This window comes from Bos indicus x Bos taurus, chromosome 20 (assembly GCF_003369695.1).
Source record: "Bos indicus x Bos taurus breed Angus x Brahman F1 hybrid chromosome 20, Bos_hybrid_MaternalHap_v2.0, whole genome shotgun sequence".
Classification (NCBI taxonomy): Eukaryota; Metazoa; Chordata; class Mammalia; order Artiodactyla; family Bovidae; genus Bos; species Bos indicus x Bos taurus.
Genome location: NC_040095.1, coordinates 36,032,717 through 36,057,717, shown reverse-complemented (window position 1 = coordinate 36,057,717; position 25,001 = coordinate 36,032,717). Strand labels below are relative to the sequence as shown.

Genomic DNA, 25,001 nt, shown 5'->3' with positions numbered 1-25,001 from the left:
ATATAAGATGCAGGTTCAATCCCTGGATCAGGAAGATCCCCTGGAAGAGGGCATGGCAACCCACTCCAGTGTTCTTGCCTGGAGAATTCCATGGACAATAGTGGCGGGCTATAGTCCATTCGGTTGCAAAGAGTTGGACACGACAGAAGTGACTCAGCATGCATGCATGCAGAATGCATCTGTCAAGAGTGTCAGATAATTACAACAGACACTGGAGATACAAAGATGAATAAATAGGAGGAGACTGACAGGTTAACAGGGAAACTATAGAGTCCTCTGATGTGTGCCATGAGAGAGGCTGGCTCAGCCTGTGCCAGGAGCTCTTATGAAGCCAAAGTAAGACTGGGAGAAGTAGCCAGGTCGGGTAATGGCGAGAGTTGAGACTGGAAGTTGATGATGAGAGTTGTTTGCCTTGATGAGGCTACTCAAAGAGTGCCAGAGAGTGATCTAGAGCCAAGATAGGCTGTTCAGGGAACTGGGAAGAGAATTAGTACACAGACGACTTCAGGAGCCTGCATTCGTTCAATATCGTCATCCTTATGAACACTAAGAAGGCAAGTCGTTACCGAGCGTCTGTCTATTATATGTGAGGGACAGTGCTCTGCTCACGTGAGTATTATCTCAACTCATCCTAGCTACAGTGCTATGAGGTTGTTAGCATTCCTCTTCTACAAAGCTGAGAAAAATAGCAGAACAATTGACTTATCCATTCACAGGAAGAAACTAAATAGTCCATAATATAGTGTCCAATCTTCAAAACAACACAAAGAAAATGTCCAGAAAAAGTTATACCGCTAGCGCCATCTGGGAAGCCCAAAGAAACTGAAATGGTATGCCAAACCTGATGAGGTCATCCTTTCAACAGGATTCATTGTCTTTCCTGCTTAACGTACACATTTTCAGTGCCATTCTACTGAATGTCAATTTCACAAGTGTTTGACGTTTCAGATACTTCTGAGCCCTTCTCCAAAGCTGAGTATTTCTTTTATGAATGGGATGACTGTCCTTTCAATGCAATTTGTTTGTCATAGATAAAGTGGAAACTTTATTTTGTCAAATGGACGAACCAAAACTGTATGTATTTAAATGTAAAATTTACATGTGAGTCTAGGTTGTCTGTATATGCATGAGTGTATGTTTTCCTCAGCACTTACAGGGTAATGAATATTTCTTCTTGGAGGATACATATAAAGTGTTGCTGTTGTTCATTCGCCCAGTCATGTCTGCCTCTTTGTGAACCCATGGACTGCAGCATGCCAGGCCTTTCTGTCCCTCACCATCTCCCAGAGTTTGCCCAAGTGCATGTTCGTTGCATTGGTAATGCCGTCCAGCCATCTCATCCTCTGATGCCCTTGTCTCCTTCTGCCCTCAATCTTTCCCAGCATCAGGGACTTTTCCAGTGAGTCATCTGTTCACATCAGATGACCAAAATACTGGAGCTTCAGCTTCAGCCTCAATCCTCCCAGTGAATATTCAGGGTTTATCTCCCTTAAGATTGACTGGTTTGATCTTCTTGCTGTCCAAGGGACTTTCAGGAGTCTTCTCCGGCACCACAGATGAAAGGCATCAATTCTTTAGCGTTGTGCCTTGCTACTGTCCAGCTCTTACAACCATACACGACCACTGGGAAGACCATAGTCTTGACTCTACGGACCTTTGTTGACAGAGTAATGTCTCTGCTTTTCAACACACTGTCTAGGCTTGTCGTTGCTTTCCTGCCAAGAAGTTCTCACGGCAAGTATACTGGGGTGGTTTGCCATTCCCTCCTCCAGTGGATCACGTTTTGTCAGAACTCTGCTATGACCCATCTGTCTTGGGTGGCCCTGCATGCTATGGCTCACAGCTTCACTGAGTTACTCAAGCCCCTGCACCACACAAAGCAGTGATCCTTGAAGGGGACATATAAAGATTCCTAGTCAACCTATGGCATTAAACTTTTATTTCTCTGTGATCTTAAGTTTAACATTAAAAACAAAAATAGACCTACTTTATTGTTATGAAATCCTTGAAATTCATTATATGGTGAACACTAGCAAGAAATCACCATATCCCCAAGTAGAGCGATCTTTAAAAGTCTCCAACAAAATAGAAATTAATGTAAACTACATAAATAATTATGAGAAACAAGTTTTAAGCAAACAATTTACCACATTACTAAATTGATGAAAGTGAAAGTGACTTGTTGTGTCTGACTCTGACTCCATACAGTCCATGGAATTCTCCAGGCCAGAACCCTGGAGTGGGTAACCTTTCCCTTCTCCAGGGGATCTTCCCAACCCAGAGATCGAACCGAGGTCTCCCACATTGCAGGTGGATTCTGTACCGGCTGAGCCACAAGGGAAGCCCGAGAACACTGGAGTGGGTAGCCTATCCCTTCTCCATTGGTTTTTTCCAACACAGGAATCGAACCCAGGTCTCCTGCATCGCAGGCGGATTCTTTACCAACTGAGCTATCAGGGAAGCCCAAAGATGAAAGCGTAAAGGGAAAGTGAAAGAAATTGATGAATGCTTTACATAAATTAATTTCCAGAGAATTGATCTAGAGTACTTTCTTCATTTATCAGAATTAGGTAGGATAGTTTATAACACAAACAATAGTGACTTGAAATACAGGTTTATTTTTCTCCTGCATAAAAGAAGGAGGTCTTTTAACAGGGCTGTGATGAATGCCTGAAGATCAATAGTGTTCCAGGCACTTTCTTGCTTCTTGACCTTCCTTAGGGCTTGCCTTAGATCTTCGGGGTCACCTCATGGTCCAAGACGGCTGCTATAGCTCTGGCTATCGCTTCTAGGTTTTAGACAGGGAAAAGGAAAAGGGCAGAAGGGTATATATCAGCTGCCTGCGCCTCCTTTCAAGGAGTTTCCTTTGAAGTCCCACCTGACAAATGCCACTCATTAATACATCTCAGAGACCACTCCTAACAGCAAGGGAGAGTGGCTAAGAGGCACAGTCTTTGATCTGGGCACACTATTTTCCAGAATAAAATCAAATTTAGTTTGGTTATAAGGAAAAGGATAATGGGTAGACAGCTTTGGCCATATTGTTGTACCAACATCCTGAATTGTTTCTGTACATCAGAGCCCACATTTTAAGAAGGAAACTTAATGTCATCCTTCAGAAACTTAGAAAAAGCATGAGTTCTCAGGCCACCAGCCTAAAACAGGGACATTGAGAACCCAGTGGACAGCTATCAGTCTAAAACCACAGAGACCTTTCTAATTGTGTGAATAGTGAGAAGCTGGCTGAGAGATCTCTTTGGCCTTCATGCTAATACCTCCTGAGAGTCACCAGACATACCCGAATCTCAAGTGATAGTGACAAAGGGTGGCAGAAGAGAGGTCTGAAGAAAGTAGAATACTATTATCCCCAAAACTTCCAGGGGTGACCACGAGAATATGTATTTTTTTCTCACATAACCTTGCTGAGATTTAGCTCCAGTATGGAATTATTTGTGATGCAATGGTAAGTGGTTTTATCAAGTTATAGCATAAACTGTTAGATCATTGAGCTCTTTGTTGAGTTGACATTGGTTTGGGATGAGGAGATGGATCTTCTCACATAAAGCCTCTCTTCTTCAGCATGAGAAGAGTTATGTGAGTAGAAAGTACTCATTCAAAGGATGAACTTCTATCCTGATTGAGTTGTTCTTCCAAAACATGACACTACTGCCCCATCCTGGTTGAGGCAAATGATTTGTGCTATGTCTGCAGTAGCGTGTACAATTTCCACTCTGATGCTCGTATTCACACTTAATAATTTAAGATCTACCATTGCTGTGAGCCTCCTGAAGATAGGTCGACTGAACTTGCAGTGACATCACTGCCAGGGACAGTCCTCTGCTGTTGATGGCATTGTAGTGTCTTTACAGAGAGAGGACATCCAATACATCAAAGCAATTGATTACAGCAGCTCCCTCCTTCCCAGAGTCTTTGGATCGAACTTACTTCACCAGTTCAACATCCTTCCTCTTCCTCTTCCTTTTTCCTTCCTCCCAGAGCCTTCTGCTATTCTGATCTTTGGTACCTAAATCACCATAGGTTCATGGTCCCCTAATCATACTCTAGACCAGGCCTGTGTTTCCCTTGACATATTGTGTTCTCTGAGTTGGAAAAGACTTTTATGGTTTGCCCAGAACTATGCTGAAAGTATCTATAATTTAAAAAAAAAAAAAAAAAGATACATTTTTGAAAAGATAACTGGAGAGAGAATGCTGCTGTGATGAGGGGGCTGTGGGGAAGACAGAAAACTCCATTGTTCCAGGAGCCCTAGGGTTGGAGTGGGGAGTCAGAAGCAGGGTAGAGAGCTGGGCATCGCCTGAGTCAGGAATTCTTCAGGGTGGGGTCTGAGGACTGCCTTCCCCATGGCCTCTGTCGGCCATGGACCCGAATCCCCCAAACTAAAAGCCTCTAGATGTGTTACCTGCCTCCAGAAAGAAACTTCAGACATTGACACTGCTATTGAAAGTTTTATAAGTGTGGCAAGACTTGAGTTTGGGCTTAGAGTTTGGGAGTGACTGTGGTGGAGATGATGGAGGGCCTGGAACGCCATCTGGCCACTTCCGGTACAGATAGAGAATAGCACTGCATAACAGAGGCATAATGTGAGCCGCAGATGTGGTTGTAATTTTTCCAAGAGGCATATTTAAAAAGTAAACTGACACAGATGAAATTAATGCTAATAATAGTATATTTTATTTAATGCTATATATCCAAAATAGTATCAATTTAAAATATAATCAGTGTAAACTATTAATGAGATACTTTACAATTTTTCCTGCATAAAATCTGTAAAATCTATTGTTTATGTTTTCTACTGACAGCACCTTGCATTTCAGACCAGCTGCACTTCAAGGGCTTCATGGCCACATGCGCTAGTGGCTGCTGTATTGATCAGCAGAGCTGTAGGAAGATCCAGCGATTCGATGTATCAAGCTACTTTCATCTGTCTTCCCCATGTCCTCTCTCTGTGGTCATTCTGAAATCTTGCTTTTCTTTCTACATGCCCTCCTTTCCCCTAACTTCTTTTCCAATACTGTCCACTCCTTCTCTTCCCTCCTTTTCTTTTTTATAGCAATGACCTGTATAAATCACTTATGGACTCATTAGAACTGAGAAGAGGGCCAGAATTAGGACAAGGAAGAAAGGAACAAAAGGAGCTTAATTTTGTGGTATAATAGTAATAGAAGGAGCAGAGGACAAATGTATGCACTTCTAGCCCAAACCACAATAAACTCTAGGAAGAAATAATATTTCTAAGTGAATTTTGTACGGAAAAGAGTTCATTAAATGAATTTAATTTATAATGAAAAGAAATACTAATGCTCCCCAGTGATTTAGTTACTCCATGCGCATGTGTGTCAAATTTTCCAATGGGAACCATACTGGTTTTCTTTACCAAAACTGGATTTCTTTTAGTTGTGTTAAATCTATTTAATTGCTCACTCCCTTGAACTATAAACTAGCTACTATGAACTAGCAGTCAAGCTCACGCAGAAGGTGTAGGAAGCATTCTCAGAGGCTACTCTTCTCTTTATCACTTGAAGACTCCCAACTCCTATCCATGTTTCTTAGAAAACAGGAGTGAGGAAAGAGTTTCTTACCCGCCACCTTCCTTCTTCTTCTTTGATGTACAAGGACAGCTGAGCAGAGCCTGAGAGGTCACGTAAAGAGGGGGCTCAAAACTGTGAGCTGTGGGTTTTGTGGGGCCTAAAAGCTGTTCTTCAAAGTCTTGAATGTACAGGAAGCCCAGCTTAGGCTCCAAGAAACATTAGGTTTTCCTCTGGTTTATTTTCCCTCTGGTCCTACATTACTACCTGTTAAGTCCATCAAAGATCGTTTGGTTGATTCTGGGCACTCTTCTTAATTATCCCGAATCTTCCCTCTCATTGGATGCATTATGGATATGAAGATCGTTGCCAAACTTTGGATTTGGGGCCCTATCGACCTATTGTCGCAAACTGTCAACTCGTTGAGTTAAAATAGGCCAAATCCATTGTTCAACTTCTTAAATAGAAACCAATTGGTGGTTGAATATTTTGACAGCTCATTCTTACGTGGAGGTACGACTTTGGTGAGATTGCCTTTTCCCCAGCATGTGCTGGTTCAACATTAAAGTTCTTTCTTTAGTTTTAACCTCTTTGGCTATGCTGAGCCAAAGCTTTTGTTGTTTTCTGTCTAGCTTATCCACCACCCACTTCATTTGACCTTATAAACATGTTTAAATAGATTTCTCGGATAATGACCATTTTAGCTGGCAACTTCCCGTTTAGATATTACAGCAGGCACAGTGCAAATTAGAGGGCAGAGCAAAAAGCACTAAGAATCATGAGACCCTAGATAAATATAGTTGGACCGCTCGGCCTCGATCGGACAAGGCTGAGTTCTGAGCCCAGTTTCCTCACTGACTCAGTGAGTGACTCTGGGTAGGCAGAGTAAAACAATCATTGATTTCATCCACTGGCGACTCAGTCCTGTTGATCTCAACAATGCAGGGAGGGGGGACTGCGGGGCGGCGGGGGGAGTGAAGAAGGAGTTTACTGTTGCAAAGATACCTCATTTCCATCCTGGCTGTTTCACTGTTTCCTGGGTTTGCCTCTGAGTTCATGCTGAAAAAAATAAAGATGCCCTTTGTGCTCAACACACTAGGCTATCATCAGGGTGAGTGGCCTGACCAGCAATGAGAGGAATCTTTCTAAAGTTTTACAATGGGCAAACAGGGAGTGCTGGTCAACCTGATAATGAAAGGTAGCCTTGGAAAGGTGGCTTTTTCAATTTGGTGTTACCTTGATGGGATGTGCTTCGCTGCTTTGTGATCTGAGTAACCACCCAGGCCCACAAGTGATTCACACTTGAGAAGCCTGATGAGGTTCTGCTCAGCACCTCACACAGCATTTGGCACATGCTAGATGCTCAGTGAATGTCGAGAGAGTGAACAAATAGATAAAGAATGGAAGAATTAGGAGCAATTACATCGTAAATGGTCTAGTTCACGTTTCTGACAGCACCTTTCCTTGTAAACTTGATTTTCCAAGTGTCAGAATTTTCAAGTCTGAACTTCTTCAAGTCTTTATATTTCTGATTTTTAGAGTAAAGGTTTTTTAAAAATTGAATTATAATTGACATTAATTTCACATGTACAACATAGTGACTTGGTATTTTTATACAGTAAGCATTTTCAGTTACTTGCTGGCCATTTGATGAGTGTTTGACATTCAGTTGTTTCCAGGAGATCATACTTTGTGACCTAGCTAGGAAATATTTTGACCAAGTTTTCACTAGGCCTTATTAAATAAACTTAACTTATCCCTCTTCTCATTCCCCAAAATGTATTTCCATTTCTTTGGAGCTGGAACAATGGAATTAGAAAGTATAACCTATAAAAATATACAACAATTTAAGCAACTAGATCAATGTTTTTGAAATGCAGAAAATTTACAAAACAAAAATTGCAAAAAATTTAGCCAGTTCACATACATTCCTTTAGAGAAAGAAGAAGCAACTTCACATGGATGAATGATGTTATTATTTACCAGTTAATAAATACATCACTGTATATTATATAGTTCTTTTATATTTATTGACCCCAAATACCTTGATATCATCATAAATATTGCCTGAGGCAAATGGGAAAGGTGTAATGTGCTACATGAGCAGAAGGGTTAACTGAGCTTTGTTTTCAAGGATTTTACTTTTTTAAATTTTTATTCTTTTTTAATTGAAGTATACTTGATTTACAATGTTATGTCAGTTTCAAGTGTACAGCAGTCAATTATATACACACACATATATATATTAATATACACACACACACATATATTCTTTTTCAGATTCTTTTCCATTGTAAATTACTATAAGATATTGACTACAGTTCCCTGTGCTGTACATTAGGTCCTTGTTGATTATCTATTTTACATGTAGCAGTGATATCTGTTAATCCCAAACTTCTCATTTACCTCTCCTTACCCCCTTTCCCCTTTGGTAGCCATAAGTTTTCTATCTCTGTGAGTCTATGTTTTATAAATAAATTCATTTATATTGTATTGTAGATCGTACATCTAAGTGATATCATATGGTATCTGTGTTTCCCTGTCTGACTTGCTTCACTTAGTATGATACTTTCTAGGACTATTCATGTTGCTTCAAATGGCATTATTTCATTCTTTTTATGGCTGAGCAATACGCTATTGGACATATACACCACATCTTTGTTATCTATTCATCTGTCAATGGACATTTAAGTTTCTTCCTCGTCTTGGCTTTTGTAAACAGTGCTGCTATGAATACTGTGGTGCAAGTCTGTTTTCAACTTTAGTTTTCATCTTTTCCATATATATGCCCCAAAGTGGGATTGCTGGATCATATGGTAACTCTATTTTTAGTTTGTAAAAGAACTTCTGTGCTGTTTTCCATACTGGCTGGACCAATTTACGTCTCCACCAACATTGTAGGAGGCTTCCCTTTTCTCCACATCCTCCTCAGAATTTTTATTTGTAGACTTTTTGATGGTGGCCATTCTGACCAGTGTGAGGTAAAACCTCATTTGTGGTTTTGATTTGCATTTTTCTAATAATTAGTGATAATGAGCATCTTTTCATATGCCTGTTGGCCATCTGCATGTCTTCCTTTGGAGAAATGTCTATTTAGGTCTTCTGCCCATTAAGGATCCTGTAGTTTACTGGGGAAATTAAAGGTGTATATAAAAGTGAATAACATGGGGCACATTCTGTGTGTGCATGCATGCTAAGTCACTTCAGTCGTGTCTGATTCTCTGCGATCCTGTGGACTGTAGCCTGCCAGGCTCCTCTGTCCATGGAATTCTCCAAGCAAGAATACTGGAGTAGGTTTCCATGTCCTCCTCCAGAGCATCTTCCTGACAGGGATTGAACCCACGTGTGTCTTACATCTCCTGCATTGGCAGGCAGGTTCTTTACCACTAATGCCACCTGGGAAGCCCCAGGCAGATTCAGAGTGCCCATTGAATGGTAGGAGTTCAGGCAATCGTGCTACTTCCTCACTGTATCGGGGAAGAGTTTCCAAAGGAGGATAAGTTTATGAATTTAGAGTATTGATGCAGCTAAAGCAAGCGAAGAAAACTGACTTTGGTGGACCAGGGATGCAGAGAAAAGGGCAAAATCAAGTACCAATAAATCTAATAGCTTTCCTGATTCCTTGAAATGTTGTGGTCAGATCAGTTTCCAAGTGCACACTGTAACTTATGCTGTATATGTACTAACTGTACAGAGTTTGGGTCCCACTGTGACACTCACGAAATCAGATTCTGATGGGTTCCTGAGGCAACACTGAAAGCTATTGAACAACCTTAGGCTAAAGGATCCAGCATCTCTTACCAGGAGTCTGGGAGACACTGACTTGCCCTACTCAGATCCTCTCTGATTCATTTTTCCATTTTGGTGCGCCCTTCATTCCCCTGGCTTCTGTGTGGTGTTGTTTCCATGTTTACACTTCCACTCTCAGAAGACTACCCCTTTGCCTTCCAACTTGAAAGACAGAAGCACCTGAAGGTTTATATATCTCCCCATGCCCTTACCCAATGACTGCCTGGCAAAGGAGAGTGAAAACCCAGATCCATTGCCTCAATTTGGGATAAACTTGGAGGTGTAATTCACTCTCCAATGTTCTGCTGAAAGATCAGGCTCAAATATCCTCCGTGATATTTTCCCTAAAATCATAGCCCTACTTGGAAGTAGGGAAGGCCTAGTTCCCTACCCACTACCCACCTTCCTCTACCCACTTATGAAATGAACCTTCATTTCAGAATCTGCATCTAGAGTAATCTACCTAAAATAAGGAAACATGCTTTTCTTCCAATTTGGGTTAAAGGTCTATAAAAGAAAGACAAGAAGGAGGGGATGGTGATGAAGCTAAACCAGAAATTAACCTCTCATTACTTTCTAGGCACAAGAAGCCTCTACTGTGCATCCTTTCATTTCCATTTTTTCCTTCTCAGTCTCCATGTTAGAGCCCTTCAAGGCACAGTCAAATACCACCTTTGGTAATGGTAAACTCTAATAACTATTTTCTGAATAGAAATAAAGTCTTTCCCTCCATCCCCAACATCCCCAATACAATCTGTGTTCATAATGTACAATTTGAAAATTATGATGATCAAGAGCATAATCATAGTCACAGCCCTATATCATCACTCTGTACCCACACAGCCTCTTGCTCACCCCATCAATGTTTACCAGGAGGCAGCTGGCCAGAAAGGAAGTCCACTGTGGGGGCTGCACAATTCCAGGAGCCAATCCATCAAGAAGACATTTGTGACTTTGGGGCGTGGGGGCGAAGTGGAACAAAAGTAATATTTGTCTACTTGCGTCATGAGAGCAGCATGGGAGAAATCACTCCTGACCAAGCAGTACTGGTTGGTGGAGCCTAGCTTTTAAGACCATCAAGTTGCCCATGGGGAAGAATATCCAAGGGATGAATCCACCACCATGACTCCCTCCTTCCTGCTGTCTGAGTTTCAGAAGGAGTGCCAATCTGTGATAGACTGTACTCATGTGATGATTACTGTATTTTGAATCCACCAACACTAATGATGTTGTTTCCAAAGTTCAACTGTTTTATAATATCCCCAAATTAATATCAAGAGCATTTCTTGGAAGAGGAAGGGAACAACTGTGACATATGACCAAATCTGATGATTTGTCTGAAAGTAATCAGCTGATCAGTTTGTCTTGAAACTGATTTGCTGAATTTTTACCTCCTTTGTCCCCTTCTAATTCCTTGAGAAATGAAAATAAATCAGTGTCACATTGCAAGTATTCCAAAGCAAGAAATAATCAATAGCACCTTATTTTTTTTCAGTTTTTTTTTAATTTTATTTTTAAACTTTACATAATTGTATTAGTTTTGCCAAATATCAAAATGAATCCGCCACAGGTATATATGTGTTCCCCATCCTGAACCTTCCCCCCTCCTCCCTCCCCATACCATCCCTCTGGGTCATCCCAGTGCACCTTATTTTTAAGAGAGGCTTTCTTTGATGACCTCAGAGTTTGTCACACAGAATTGTAAAATCACTAGAAATTCAGTTTGTTTCTCATGAATTTTGACATATTGAAACTCCATTCTTAACAGTTATTTCCATTATGAATTAATGACTGAATTCTAGAGTATTTTGTACAAAAATTCATATTGAAAGAAATTGTTCCCCTAAAAGACCTTCCAAATGGCTTGATTAAAATTTACATGTACTATAATCAGTACTTCCTTCACCTACCATTCCAGGAGAAATTATATTTTTTAATAAAGGTTGTGTGTGCGTGTGTGCTCAGTTGCTTCAGTCATGTCCAACTCTTTGTGACCCCATGGACTACAGCCCACCAGTCTCCTCAATCAATGGAGATTCTCCATGCAAGAATACTGGAGTGGGCTGCCATACCTTCTTCCAGGGGATCTTCCCGACCCAGGGATTGAACCTGCTTCTCTTAGTGTCCTGCTTTTGACATAATTTGGTCTTAGTTATTCTCTATGGTCCCTCAAGGATGGGGCTTTGTAATCACAGCTGAAGGGGGCTTATCAATTCTTGATTAAAAGAATGAATGAACAGAATATATCATCTAATTTAGTACTCCTCTCTTTATGCTAAAATGTTATTTTTTAAAAACATGATTGCAAATATTCTTCTTTGTGCACTAAAATCAACAAGTGGCCGTTTCTTTTTTTAAAGTTAACTAATTAATTTGGCTGCATCAGGTCTTGGTTGCAGCGTGTGGGATTTTTGTTGCATCATGCAGATTTTTGGTCGTGGCGCAGGGGCTCTTGTTGTGGCCCACAGGCTCAGGAGCGCACAGGCTCAGTAACTGTGGTGTTCAGGGCTTAGCTGCCCCATGGCATGTGGGATCCTAGTTCCCCGACCAGGGGCTGAAGCCACACCCCCTGCATTGCAAGGCAGATTCTTAACCACTGGACCACCAGGGGAGTCCCTCTAAAATGTCATTTACACTGCAAATTGGTTTTATAAAATTCTTTTATAGCTAATGTGAAATTCAGTTCAGTCACTGTCTTAGTGAAAACACCAGATTAGTAAAGTCTAAATCCCAGGTGGCACTAATGGTAAAGACTCACCTGCCAATGCAGGAGACATAAGAGACGTGGGTTCAATTCCTGGGTCAGGAAGATCCCCTGGAGAAGGGCATGGCAACCCACTCCAGTATTCTTGCCTGGAGAATCCCATGGACAGAAGATCCTGGTGGGCTACAGTCCATAGGGTCACAAAGAATCGGACATGACTGAAGTGAGTAAGCTCATGTGCACACACAATTGTACGGTAGCTGACAGCTATAGAATAGATGATACAGACTCGCATAGGGTCTATATGATGTCTACAGGATGTCCAGCAGAAAAGAGGTTGCCTCTGCATGCGTCTTTATCTGCAAGGAAACCTTCTTAGAACCTCCCACGCCCAAGAAAGTTCTTGTGTATTACTGGCCAAGATTGGATCCATGCCCTTTTCTAAAGCAATAACTGGCAAGGGAGATGAAATTTTAGTAGTTAAGTTTAATCAAAATTTGCTCCCTGAGTCATGTAAAGAAAGGGTGAAGGCCTGAACCTAAATCAAAGGAAGGGAGGCATGAATGATGACCCCAAAACAAAAATTCTGCTCAGACTACCTTTCTAGGAACCAAGCTTCTTCTGCCACTACAGTGGGGAAAGATGTGTTCAAGATGTGTGAAGTGACTTTTTGTAAGCATGGCTTATAAGTAAAGGCATAGGGCTTTTAAGTATGATTAATAGATAAACTGGAGAAGGCAATGGCACCCCACTCCAGTACTCTTGCCTGGAAAATCCCATGCATGGAGGAGCCTGGTAGGCTACAGTCCAAAGGGTCACGAAGAGTCAGACACGACTGAGCGACTTCACTTTCACTTTTCACTTTCATACACTGGAGAAGGAAATGGCAACCCACTCCAGTGTTCTTGCCAGGGAATCCCAGGGACGGGGGAGTCTGGTGGGCTGCTGTCTCTTGTGTCTCACAGAGTTGGACATGACTGAAGTGACTTAACAACAGCAGCAGCAGCAGCAATAGATAAACATGCTTCCTGTCCCAAAATGTCTCACTAATGAGTCTTCTGAAAAGTCTTACCTTATTTATTTGGGTTAAATTATTTTATCAAGATTAAAATTTGAAATTTTGCAAAAATAAAGTGTGAAATTTGGAGTATATAGTACAGTAAATGGGATATATGTTAAATACTTAGTAACTTTTAAAAAGTACCTAATTACAAGGCACTATGCTTAATACCATGACAAATGTAATACATCGTAACTAGTCCTTCAGACTGACAATCATTTGGTTTGATGAGCTATGTGCAAAAAAAAAAAAACAAGATGTAAAGTGATGCCATAGAGATATGGCTGGCTGTTGGAGTTTAGAGATAGGAATATTGCAGAGAACGGAGAGAGAATGGTGGAGAAGGCAATAATTGAATGTGTCTTACAGGATCAGTTTCACTTTTCACTTTCATGCATTGGAGAAGGAAAGGGCAACCCACTCCAGTGTTCTTGCCTGGAGAATCCAGGGGACGGGGGAACCTGGTGGGCTGCCGTCTCTGGGGTCTCACAGAGTCGGACACGACTGAAGCAACTTAGCAGCAAGATGAAGATTTTATTTTCTTGGGTTCCAAAAATCACTGAGGACAGTGCCTGCAGCCATGAAATTAAAAGACATTTGCTCCTTGGAAGTAAAGCTATGACAAACTTAGACAGCATATTAAAAAGCAGAGACATCATCACTTTGCTGACAAAGGTCTGTATAGTCAAATCTATGGTTTTTCCAGTAGTCATGTATAGATGTGAGAGCCTTCATAAAGAAGGGTGAGCACCAAAGAATTGATGCTTTCGAATTGTGGTGCTGAAGAAAACTCTTGAGAGTCCCTTGGACAGCAAATCTTAAAGGAAATTAACCCTGAATATTCATTCAAGGACTGATGCTGAAGCTGAAGCTCCAATACTTTGGCCACTTGATGCGAAGAGCCAATTCACTGCAAAAGACCCTGATGCTAAAAAGATTGAAGGCAAAAAGAGAAGGGGGTAGCAGAGGATGAGATGATTGAATAGCAGCCAACTCAACGGACATGAGTTTGAGCAAACTCTGGGAGATAGTGAAGAACAGGGAAGCCTGGTGTGCTGCAGTCGATGGGGTTGCTAAGAGTTGGACACAACTTAGCAACTGAAACAACAGAAGATGGAGACAGGGGAAAGGACAGTAAGACATAAGAGTTTCATGTTAAGATGAGAAGCACAGGGACAATACAAGGGAAAAAGATCTCCTTTTCCTGAAAGAAGTTGGCAACCCACAACTGGCATTTGGTAAGCAAAGTTAAGGAGTTTGATATTTATGACAGGTTCAGAGAGGATCCATTGAAAGCACTGAAAGGAGTTGAATTTTTTAAAAATTAGAATTTATTTTTTTAGAGCGGTTTTAGGTTGACAGCAAAATTGAGCAGAAAGTACAGTGAGTTCCCATATATTCTTGCCCTCATGCATTCATAGCTTCCTCCACCATGAGCAGCTCATTCTAGAGTGGGACAATTTGTTACAACCTACACCGACACATCATTATCACCCCATAATCCATAGCTAACATTAGTGTTCACTCTTGTGTATTGTATATTTTATGGGTTTTGACAAACATGTAATGACATGTATTGACCATCATAGTTTCATATAGAATAGTTTCACTGCTCTAAAATCCTCTGAGCTCTGCTGGGTCATCCCTCCCCTCTAAGCCCTGGAGATCAATAATCTTTTTATTGTCTCCATAATTTTGCTTTATCCAGAAGGTCATATAGTTTGAATCATATAATATGTAGCCTTTTTAGGTTGGCTCCCATTACTCAGTAATCTTCATTTGTTTCCTCCTTTTAAGATGTGCTTCTTGATCAGAGCTTTTTTTGTGAAATTGTTTTAGTTTCGATTGGTGAATAAATTTATTGTTGTTTAGTCGCTAAGTCAAGTCTGACTGTTTGGCAACCCAATAGACTGTAGCCTGCCAGGCTCCTCTGTCCATGGGATTTCCCAGGCAAGAATAATGGAGTGGGTTGCCATTTCCTTCTCCAGAGTATCTTTCAGACCCAGGGATCAAACCCGTCTCCTGCATTGGCAGGTGGATTCTTTACCACTGAGCCATCAGGGAAGCCTGAAAAAATTGATTATGGGAATATTAATAGATTGTTAAAGACAGTTATTTATTCATAAATTGTTTGAAGGGCTCCCCAAGTGACACAGTGGTAAAGAATCCACCTGCCAATGCAGGAGACACAACAGACATTACTTCAATCCCTGGGTCAGGAAGATGCCCTAAGGAAAGAAATGGCAACCCAATCCAGTACACTTGCTTGGAAAATTCCATGAATAGAGGAGCCTGGTGGGCTACAGTCTCATGAAGTCACAAAGAGTCAGACATGACTAAGCCACTGAGAACTCACTCAAACAGTTGTTTGAAAGGACCTAGCTGGAATTGAGAAATATTTATCAAATACTTACTATGTGCTCAGCTTCAGCAGTATGTGAACTGAGAGATTCCAGATGTACAAGCAGGATTTTGAAAAGGCAAAGGAAACAGAGATCAAATTGCCAACATTCATTGGATCATAGAGAAAGCAAGGGGGAAAAAAAATCTACTTCTGCTTTATTGACTACACTAAAGCTTTTGACTGTGTGGATCACAAAAAATGGGAAATTCTCAAAGAGAGGGGAATATCAGACTACCTGACCTGCCTCCTGAGAAACCTGTATGCAGGTCAAGAAGCAACAGTTAGAACCAGACTTGAAACAACAGACGGGTTCAAAATTGGGAAAGGAGTACATCAAGGCTGTACATTGTCAGCCTGCTTATTTAACTTCTATGCAGAGTACGTCATGTGAAATACTGGGCTGGATGAGTCACAAGCTAGAATCAAGATTGCCGGGAGAAATATCAATGACCTCAGATATGCAGATGATACCACTCTAATTGCAGAAAGCAAAGAGGAACTAAAGAGTCTCTTGATGAAGGTGAAAGAGGAGAGTGAAAAAGCTGGGTTAAAACTCAACATTGGAAAAACGAAGACCATGGCATCCAGTCCCATCACTTCAGGCAAATAGATGGGTACAGTGACAAATTTTTTTTCTTGGGCCCCAAAATTGCTGTGAATGATGACTGCAGCCATGAAATTAAAAGACATTTGCTCTTTGGAAGGAAAGTTATGACAAATCTAGACAGTGTATTAAAAAGTAGAGACAGCACTTTGCTGACAAATATCCATAAAGTCATGGTCCCAGGTGGCGCTAGTGGGAAAGAACCCACTTGCCTATGCAGGAGACACAAGAGACATGGGTTCAACACCTGGGTTGGGAAGATCCCTTGGAGGAGGGCATGGCAGTCCACTCCAGTATTCTTGCCTGGAGAATCCCATGAACTGAGGAGCCTGGCTGGCTGTGGTCCACAGGGATGTAAAGAGTTGGACACAACTGAAGTGACTTAGCACAGCACACATCCATATAGTCAAAGCTAAGGTTTTTCCAGTAATCGTGTATGGATGTGAGAGTTGGTCCATAAAGAATACTGAGCACCAAAGAACTGATGCTTTCAAACTGTGGTGCTGGAGAAGACTCTTAAGTCCCTTGGTCTACAAGGAAATCAAACCAGTCAATCCTAAAGAAAATCAACCCTGAATATTCATTGGAAGGACTGATGCTGAAGCTCCAATACTTTGGCCACCTGATGCAAAGAGCCGCCTCATTGGAAAAGACCTTGATTTTAGGAAAGACTGAGGGCAGGAGGAAAAGAGGTCGACAGAAGGTGAGATGATTAGATGGCATCATTGACTCAATGGACATGAGTTTGAGGAAACTCCAGGAGATAGTGAAGGACAGGGAAGCCTGGCGTGCTGCAGTTCATGGGGTGGCAAAGAGTCAGACTCGACTTAGCAACTAAACAACAACAAGGCTTTTTGCTAAATGCTATGGGCAACAAAAAATGGAAGTAAGCACAGACCTTCCTTATTTTCCTCTATTGAAGTATAGTTTATATACAATATTGTGTTAGTTTCAGGTGTACAGTGAAATGATTCAGTTACATATACATATATATCTATGTTTTCAGATTATTTTCCCTTTTAGATTATTACAAAACATTCAATAGAGCTTCCCAGGCTATGCAGTAGGTCCTTGCTGTACAAGGACCTATCTTATGTATATATAAAATATATATCTATTTTATATATAGTAGTGTGTATGTTCATTGCAAACTCCTAATTTATCCCTCCCCTCACACTCCCTACAATAAGCCTTACTTTTTAAAAAAGTAATACAATAGCATTGACTTTTATTCATTCATGTCATAAGTCACCTCACATTATCTGTTGCATTTAAATGCTCATTGTAAATGGCTGAGCACACTCATTTTAATGGAACTTGAGTACATCATGAGAAACGCTGGGCTGGAGGAAGCACAAGCTGGAATCAAGATTGCCAGGAGAAATATCAATAACCTCAGATATGCAGATGACACCACCCTTATGGCAGAAAGTGAAGAGGAACTAAAAAGCCTCTTGATGAAAGTGAAAGTGGAGAGTGAAAAAGTTGGCTTAAAGCTCAACATTCAGAAAACGAAGATCATGGCATCCGGTCCCATCACTTCATGGGAAATAGATGGGAAAACAGTGGAAACAGTGTCAGACTTTATTTTTCTGGGCTCCAAAATCACTGCGGATGGTGACTGCAGCCATGAAATTAAAAGACGCTTACTCCTTGGAAGGAAAGTTATGACCAACCTAGATAGCATATTGAAAAGCAGAGACATTACTTTGCCAACAAAGGTCCGTCTAGTCAACGCTACGGTTTTTCCTGTGGTCATGTATGGATGTGAGAGTTGGACTGTGAAGAAGCCTGAGCACCGAAGAATTGATGCTTTTGAACTGTGGTGTTGGAGAAGACTCTTGAGAGTCCCTTGGACTGCAAGGAGATCCAACCAGTCCATTCTGAAGGAGATCAGCCCTGGGATTTCTTTGGAAGGAATGATGCTAAAGCTGAAATTCCAGTACTTTGGCCACCCATGTGAGGAGTTGACTCATTGGAAAAGACTCTGATGTTGGGAGGGATTGGGGGAAGGAGGAGAAGGGGACAACAGAGGATGAGATGGCTGGATGGCATCACCAACTCAATGGACGTGAGTCTGAGTGAACTCTGGGAGTTGGTGATGGACAGGGAGGCCTGGCGTGCTGCGATTCATGGGATCACAAAGAGACACGACTGAGCGACTGAAGTGAACTGAATCCATTAAAAAAAATCCTCAGTATCCCAATAAATGAAGTCACTTCAACATATCCTCACAACACCCACACCAGAAGAGTACTTTATTTTGTAAATCTTGACCCATTAATGCTCCCATGTTATGGTTGTTTCAGTTGTCAAATATACAAGGTCCAGTAAAAAAAATTAATTAGATTGGAGTTGCATCTGAAAAATAAATTGTTAAACTCCGTATGTGTGCTGTGCTAAGTTGCTTCAGTCATGTCCAACTCTTCGAGATCTTACTGACTGTAGCCCACTAGATTCCTGTGTCCATGGGATTTCCCAAGCAAGAATACTGGAGTGGGTTGCTCTGCCTTCCTCCAGGGGAACTTCCTGTCCCAGGGATCTACCCCACGTGTGAAGTCTCCTGCACTGGCAGGCAAGTTCTTTACCAGTAGCACCACCTGCGACACCCAAACTCCATATACACGTTTCAAACCTGTTGGGCTCCAGTCCATCCGTGAACTTCCCGGCTGCCAGCATCACGTGCCGCATACTAAAGCAACACCTTCTGAAGAGCTGATTAATTTTGCATAAATCAGGTCGATCAATATGTCAGCCTATAACAGACGGTGCTCTTTTCACTGAACGTGGCAAAATATTCACCAATATGCCAGGAAATATTTTCATTTCACCTTTCCCATAGTGATTAATCCAGTCAACTCATTGTTTTATGCAACTTTATTGAAGAAAAACAAATCAGTCACAAGCAGGGTTATTAGCTGATCACTCAACCATTGACAACTTGCATCGTTTATTCAGTGCAATGAGTCTTACTTTTAAAGGGCTTCAAACTTTGGAGGCTAAGCATGTACACAAATGAGGAAAGTTTGTACACTCAGCCATCGTTCATTTGGAGAAATAGTCTTTTTTGTGCCTTTTGGATAAAATGCTTTGAGCACAGCCTAGAGCGTGTCTTGGCACCCCTTCTGTGTTTGTGTACAGTGTGCTGTGAACCCACAGGTCACATCCCTAAAACAAGTCACTTTTTCCAGAGCTGAGGGAGTGCCCAAACAGAGTATATAGGGGGCCCAAATGTTTGTTGTACTCGGGAACAGTCAGTGGACTAATGACCTATTGGGGGATCCCTTATTCCTCCTGCTGTATTATCCTTTCCAGGTTTAGGGTGTTGGCGTACTCAGGAGCTGTAGTAGCTAAGCTTCCCTTTGACATTTGATAGCTACCACTTAACAACAACCACTTTGTAAGTGGTCACAAAAAATAGCATTTTATCAGCTTGGAGAAGAGTTCCATCCTGGGGAGAAATCTTTGCCACGTGTGTAATTTCATTGTCAGTTTCTTAGATGTAGTTCCATTTGGAATACTGTAGTTCCAGTCCATCTTGGAGAAATACTTCCATTCTTCCAGTCTCACTGATTATGTCCTTATTCCTCTTTGATGTCAGAACTTGGCTGGGTTATTCCAGTTGCTTGTCATCAATGCTTCAGCAAAGGCCTTTAAATACGCCATTCAGAACAAGATAACTACAGACCTAAAAAAAAAAAAAAGAAAGAGAGAAAGGATATTGTTCTAAGATGCAAATAAATCATCCAACACCAATAAGACATTGGCAGTGCATTGAAAGAGTTCTCTTCCCCTACTACTTCTCTGTATTTTTAAGCATCTCTTAATGGCACCCTACTCCAGTACTCTTGCCTGGAAAATCCCATGGATGGAGGAGCCTGGTGGGCTGCAGTCCATGGGGTCGCTAGGAGTTGGACACGACTGAGTGACTTCACTATCTCCTTGGTCATAGATGAATTAAGATGAAAAACTTACTTTTCGATCTCCTTGTTTCTGTTCAGAATATTACACACAATTATTTCTTATGCTTTCCTCCCAGAATTACAAATATTTAAGCTTCCCTGGTGGCTCAGACGGTAAAGCGTTTGTCTACAATGCCGGAGACCCGGGTTCGATCCCTGGGTTGGGAAGATCCCCTGGAGAAGGAAATGGCAATCCACTCCAGGACTATTGCCTGGAAAATCCCATGGACAGAGGAGCCTGGTAGGCTACAGCCCATGGGGTTGCAAAGACTGAGCGACTTTACTTACTTTACTTTTACTAAGCTGAAATAAACAAAAGGAAAATTAGAAAAGAGGATCAATGAATTCTCAAATCAATTCTTTGAAAATATCTACAAAATAGAAGAAGGGGGACAAAAATCCTTGTCCAATTGCCCAATTAAGGTTAAAAAGATAGAGCAAGAAGGTTAGGAATGAAAATGGAAATGTAATGCACATCACAATGAAATTAAAGTAATTAAGAAATAATTCCCCAAGGCCAGCAAAGTTGAAACCTTACATGTATAGACTGGTTCTGTTTACAGTATAAACAATTAAGCCTCTATACCAGACCCACCATAAACTACAGACCAAATAAAATAAACCTCAGCACTAGAAAGGTAGATTCTGGGGACAGATTTTGGATAGGCACTGAGAAGAAGGAAACAATATGGAGTGAGTTCCCTCCTCTTTTTTGGGGTGGGGGTTGGGGGAAGGCTGGCTTCAGTCTATAACATACAGACTGAATGTATGTTTTTACTTTAAAAAAAACTTAAAAAAAAAACTCCTGATCTTATTGGCGTGTAGAACCAGAGGATTAAGGGCAACCACAGCCACAAGAAAATAAAGAGATTCCCGGAAAGAGGTAGCAAGGGAGAGCTCCAAAGTCTTGAGTGTAAACTGCTTAAATCTCTGGCTATTACATGAGCAGACTGAGAGGCCCATTAAGGCTAGAAGAAGAGCTGAGATTTGCAATGCTACCCAAGAGATAGAGTTTGAAGTTTGAATCCCACCATATTAATTGCTGCTAAAACAAAGACATTAAGTACAGAGTGTCTGCAACTTAACAGTGCAATAAGCAAGATATAAACAAAGTTACTTGACATAGGAAGAACCAGGAAAATGTAACCCACTTTTTGAAAAAAGGAATCCTACAGTAGATTAGATTTTGGAGTAGGACAGATACTGAAAGCAGCTATTTTAAACCTGTTCAATGATATGCAGAAAAATATACTCCAAGTTAATGAAAAGATGGGACATTTCAGCAGGTAACAGAAACCACAAAAAAGAAATTTTTTTTTTTCTATTCTAGTATAGTGTCTGTACCTCTTTCCAAGAGATCTGTCCTTTCCTGTTAGAAATATCCTTAGAATGATAAGCAGCTGGATTTTCTTAGCAGTATGACATGTTCTTCTATAATTACCTAGAGCTTACTTCTCCTTTCTTTGCCTTTTAGCCCCTTGTGCCTCACCTCTGGCTCTTGCTACAGTGAAATTTAGAGTCATCAAAGTGAAGAAGTGAAGTGTTAGTTGCTCAGTCATGTCCGAATTTTTGTGGCCCCATGGACTGTAGCCTGCCAGACTCCTCTGTCCATGGGATTCTCCAGGAAAGAATACTGGAATGGGTTACTGTGCCTTCCTCCAAGGAATCTTCCCGACCCAGGGATTGAACCTGAGTCTCTCAAATTGCAGATAGATTCTTTACTGTCTGAGCCACCAGGGAAGCCCCTTAGAGTCACCAACATCTTTTAAAATCAATAACAGCAAGTTAAAGTTGAAGGTAAGCTCCAAGGACCTCATGCTGTATTCTTTGGCTCCTGGTACTTACATTCTAGTGGAGTAAAATAATTCAGTGCAGGGGTTCTCAACTTTGGCAACTCAGACTCACTAAGGAAGTATTTTTTTTAATGCCTTGGTCCCTCTCAGAGATTCTAATTTGGGAGATCCGGGATAGGGCCCAGGCATCAGCATTTATTAAAAGCTCCCCAGACAATTCCAATGGGTGGCCAGTGTTGGGAGCCACCAATTTAGCATGTTACCCATCAAAAGAATTAAGAGAAGGATGTTTGGGGCAACTGTCAAAAGAATATGCATGCGTGGATGCTAAGTCACTTCAGTTGTGTCAGCGCCACTTGGGAAGCCCAAAGGAACATAATTTTGCATAAAAGAGATAGTTTGGGGTTTGGAGCCCAAAGTCTTACCATCCCTCAGTTTACACAGTGTAGTGGGTGAAAATTTTGTTGATGGCTGGGGTCAAGTAAGGTGGCGAGGTGGCGCTAGTGGTAAAGAATCTGCCTGCCAATGCAGGAGACATGACAGTTGCTGTTTCAGTCCCTGGGTCAGGGAGATCCCCTAGAGGAGGAAATGGCAACCCATTCCAGTATTCTTGCCTGGAGAATACCATGGACAGAGGAGCCTGGCAGGCCACAGTCCATGGGGTTGCAAAGAGTCAGACATGACTGAAGCAACTTAGCACGCATAAGCAGGGTCCACTTGACCCCAAAGCTTTCTGATCAAAATTCCTCTTGTATCCTGATGGTAGGTTGTATGGCAGCCTTGGTTACCATTCACTAAATGCTATTGGCACATTACATTGAATTCTCATGGTGATCCTGCTAGGTAGGCATCATGATTTCCACTTCACAAATAAACAGAGAAGGCAAGTCACATGTCTGAGGCCATATAGCTTGGAAGGGAGAAGCCGGTGCTTACATCCCAGGAGCCAAAGGGTGGTGCTGAGCAGAGTGGTCTGAGGAACACACTCAGTGGCAAGAGTTCCTAGCTGTACTCACCCTGGAGGCTCTGAGGACCCTGCTGTGGCCAAGGGAGGGGCTCTGCTTTTATGTCCTGAGTTGTGATACCCTAAATTGAAAATAAGAGCTATGTTCCTTCTCCTTGAAAGTGTTACTTGCTCAGTCGTGTCTGACTCTTTGCGACTGTAGCCCGCCAGGCTCCTCTGTCCATGGGATTTTCCAGGAAAGTACACTAGAGTGGGTTACCGTTCCCTTCTAGAGGAGATCTTCCTGACTGAGGGATCAAACCCGGGTTTCCTGCACTGGAGGCAGATTCTTTACCATCTGAACCACCAATGTCTTTTCAGAAATGAGAGTTGAAGAAAGACAGTGTATCTCACACTTCCTTTTCCCCGTCACCTGCTCTGTTAGGACCACCAGAGACATTCAGGGCTGAGCCAAACCAGGAAGTGACTGACGTGTATCTTTGTGGTCACCATCCCCCTTCTCTGTGTTCTTTCTTTTCCTTTGTGGAATCTAGAACCTTTAGGCTTTTTAAGCAAAACTTCTGTTCATTTAGGAAATGGCAGGATCACTTCATTACACTACAGTGTGAGTGACAGACAGGGTCCCGCATGCCACCTTTCGCAGGGACTGTCACGTTTTAACAGGGACAAAGAGTTCAGTTTGGGAGTCCGGAACACGTGGACTTGACTCGGGCTACCGACTGGTTATGTAATGTTTGGCAAGTAACCTAACCTGTCTTAGTTTCAATTTCCTCATCTCTAAAAAGGGAAGAAGACCTCAGCGGGCTGTGATGAGGATTAAGAAGATTTGAGAGTGCGCCTGGCACGGTGCCTGACACATAGTAGGTACCTGTTAAAGGTCTGATCCCTTTTTCCTTCACCCCAGTGGCAGGAGTGAAAGTGCCCGGGGCTCTATTGCTTTGGAGATCCCTCAAGAGCAGGCGGGCTGTGACATCCTCCACACCACCACCTACACAGGCGTTGTTGAGGAACACATTGAACTTTTCCCCAGAGCCACACTCACATCCACACACACTCACAGTCACACACTCTCTCTCTCTCTCACACACACACACACACACTCTCACACTCCATTGCTGGGTGACATAGATGAGTTTACATAAGAAGGCCTGGACTGTACATCACATCCAGGCTTCTCATCAGCCCTTCCTTTCAATCCTGAAGCTTCCCCCGAAACCCACTTTTGAAGGCTCCTATCTTACTTCTGATGCACTAAGTGTCCAGATATATTTTGGACAAAACAGCCACCTCTTGGTCTTTCTTTCTACAGAGATTGAAATGCAGCTCCTCTGAATGAAAAACTGGTGGTTGTGTTCACATAGAACATGGCTGAAATGCAAATAGGCTTTGGAGTTTGTACCTTGACGGCAGTTCGTTAAAAGGTGACTGTTATTAAAGAACAATGCAAAGCCATTAATTACCAAGCTTTCAAGGAAGCTGTGTGAACAAGCTTGACTTTCATTATCTGTCTCTGTCATCCTGTATAACAGCCCATTAGACTTTCTGCTAAGCAGAGAAACTCAGCTGACAATGGAAAGGGAGTTGTTTAATTGCCATTACCTTTGCAAGTTTGAAGTGCATTTTTTTTTCTCATAATTGTTTCCAGGAAAAGAAGCCTGGATTTGAAGACTGTTAGGGGAGTGAAGGATTGAAATGGAGCTGACTGTTGCATCAGAATTCTGATCCCGCAGATCCTGCCCTGTTGCGATAGGGTTCTGACTTGGGCGCACCTGTCCAGGCTTAAAGCCATGGAGTGTGTGCGTTGTGTGCTCAGTCATGTCCGACTCTGTCCGCCGGGATCCTCTGTCCATGGAATTCTCCACGCAAGAATACTGGAGTGGGTTGCCATTTCTGACTCCAGGGGATCTTCCCAACCCAGGGATCTAACCCACGTCCCCTGCTCTACAGGCAGATTCTTTACCACTGAGCCATCTGGGAAGCCCTTATAGGATGGTAGACTTTGGCAAGTCATGTAATCTCTCCACACATCAACTGTCTTACTAGTAAAATCAGCAGAATGAGAGTGTTCCAAGGGTCTTTGTGAAGGTAAACGGAATTTATATAACGTACCATCACATTGCTCAGAGGCAAGTCAACAGAAGCTATTGGCTTTTCTCCTATGTGTGCACGCAAATG

At 41.9% G+C, this 25,001-nt stretch overlaps 1 long non-coding RNA gene across 1 annotated transcript in view; it reads left to right on the top strand.

Moving 5' to 3' along the window:
- Positions 1 to 24,697, top strand: part of LOC113879183 — a 116,081-nt gene extending 91,384 nt beyond the window's left edge. Inside the window, exons 3-4 of the long non-coding RNA XR_003507229.1 lie at positions 23,612 to 23,686; positions 24,472 to 24,697. This is a non-coding gene — a long non-coding RNA (uncharacterized LOC113879183). The remainder of the gene's footprint in view (positions 1 to 23,611; positions 23,687 to 24,471) is intronic.
- Positions 24,698 to 25,001: the final 304 nt, after the last annotated feature.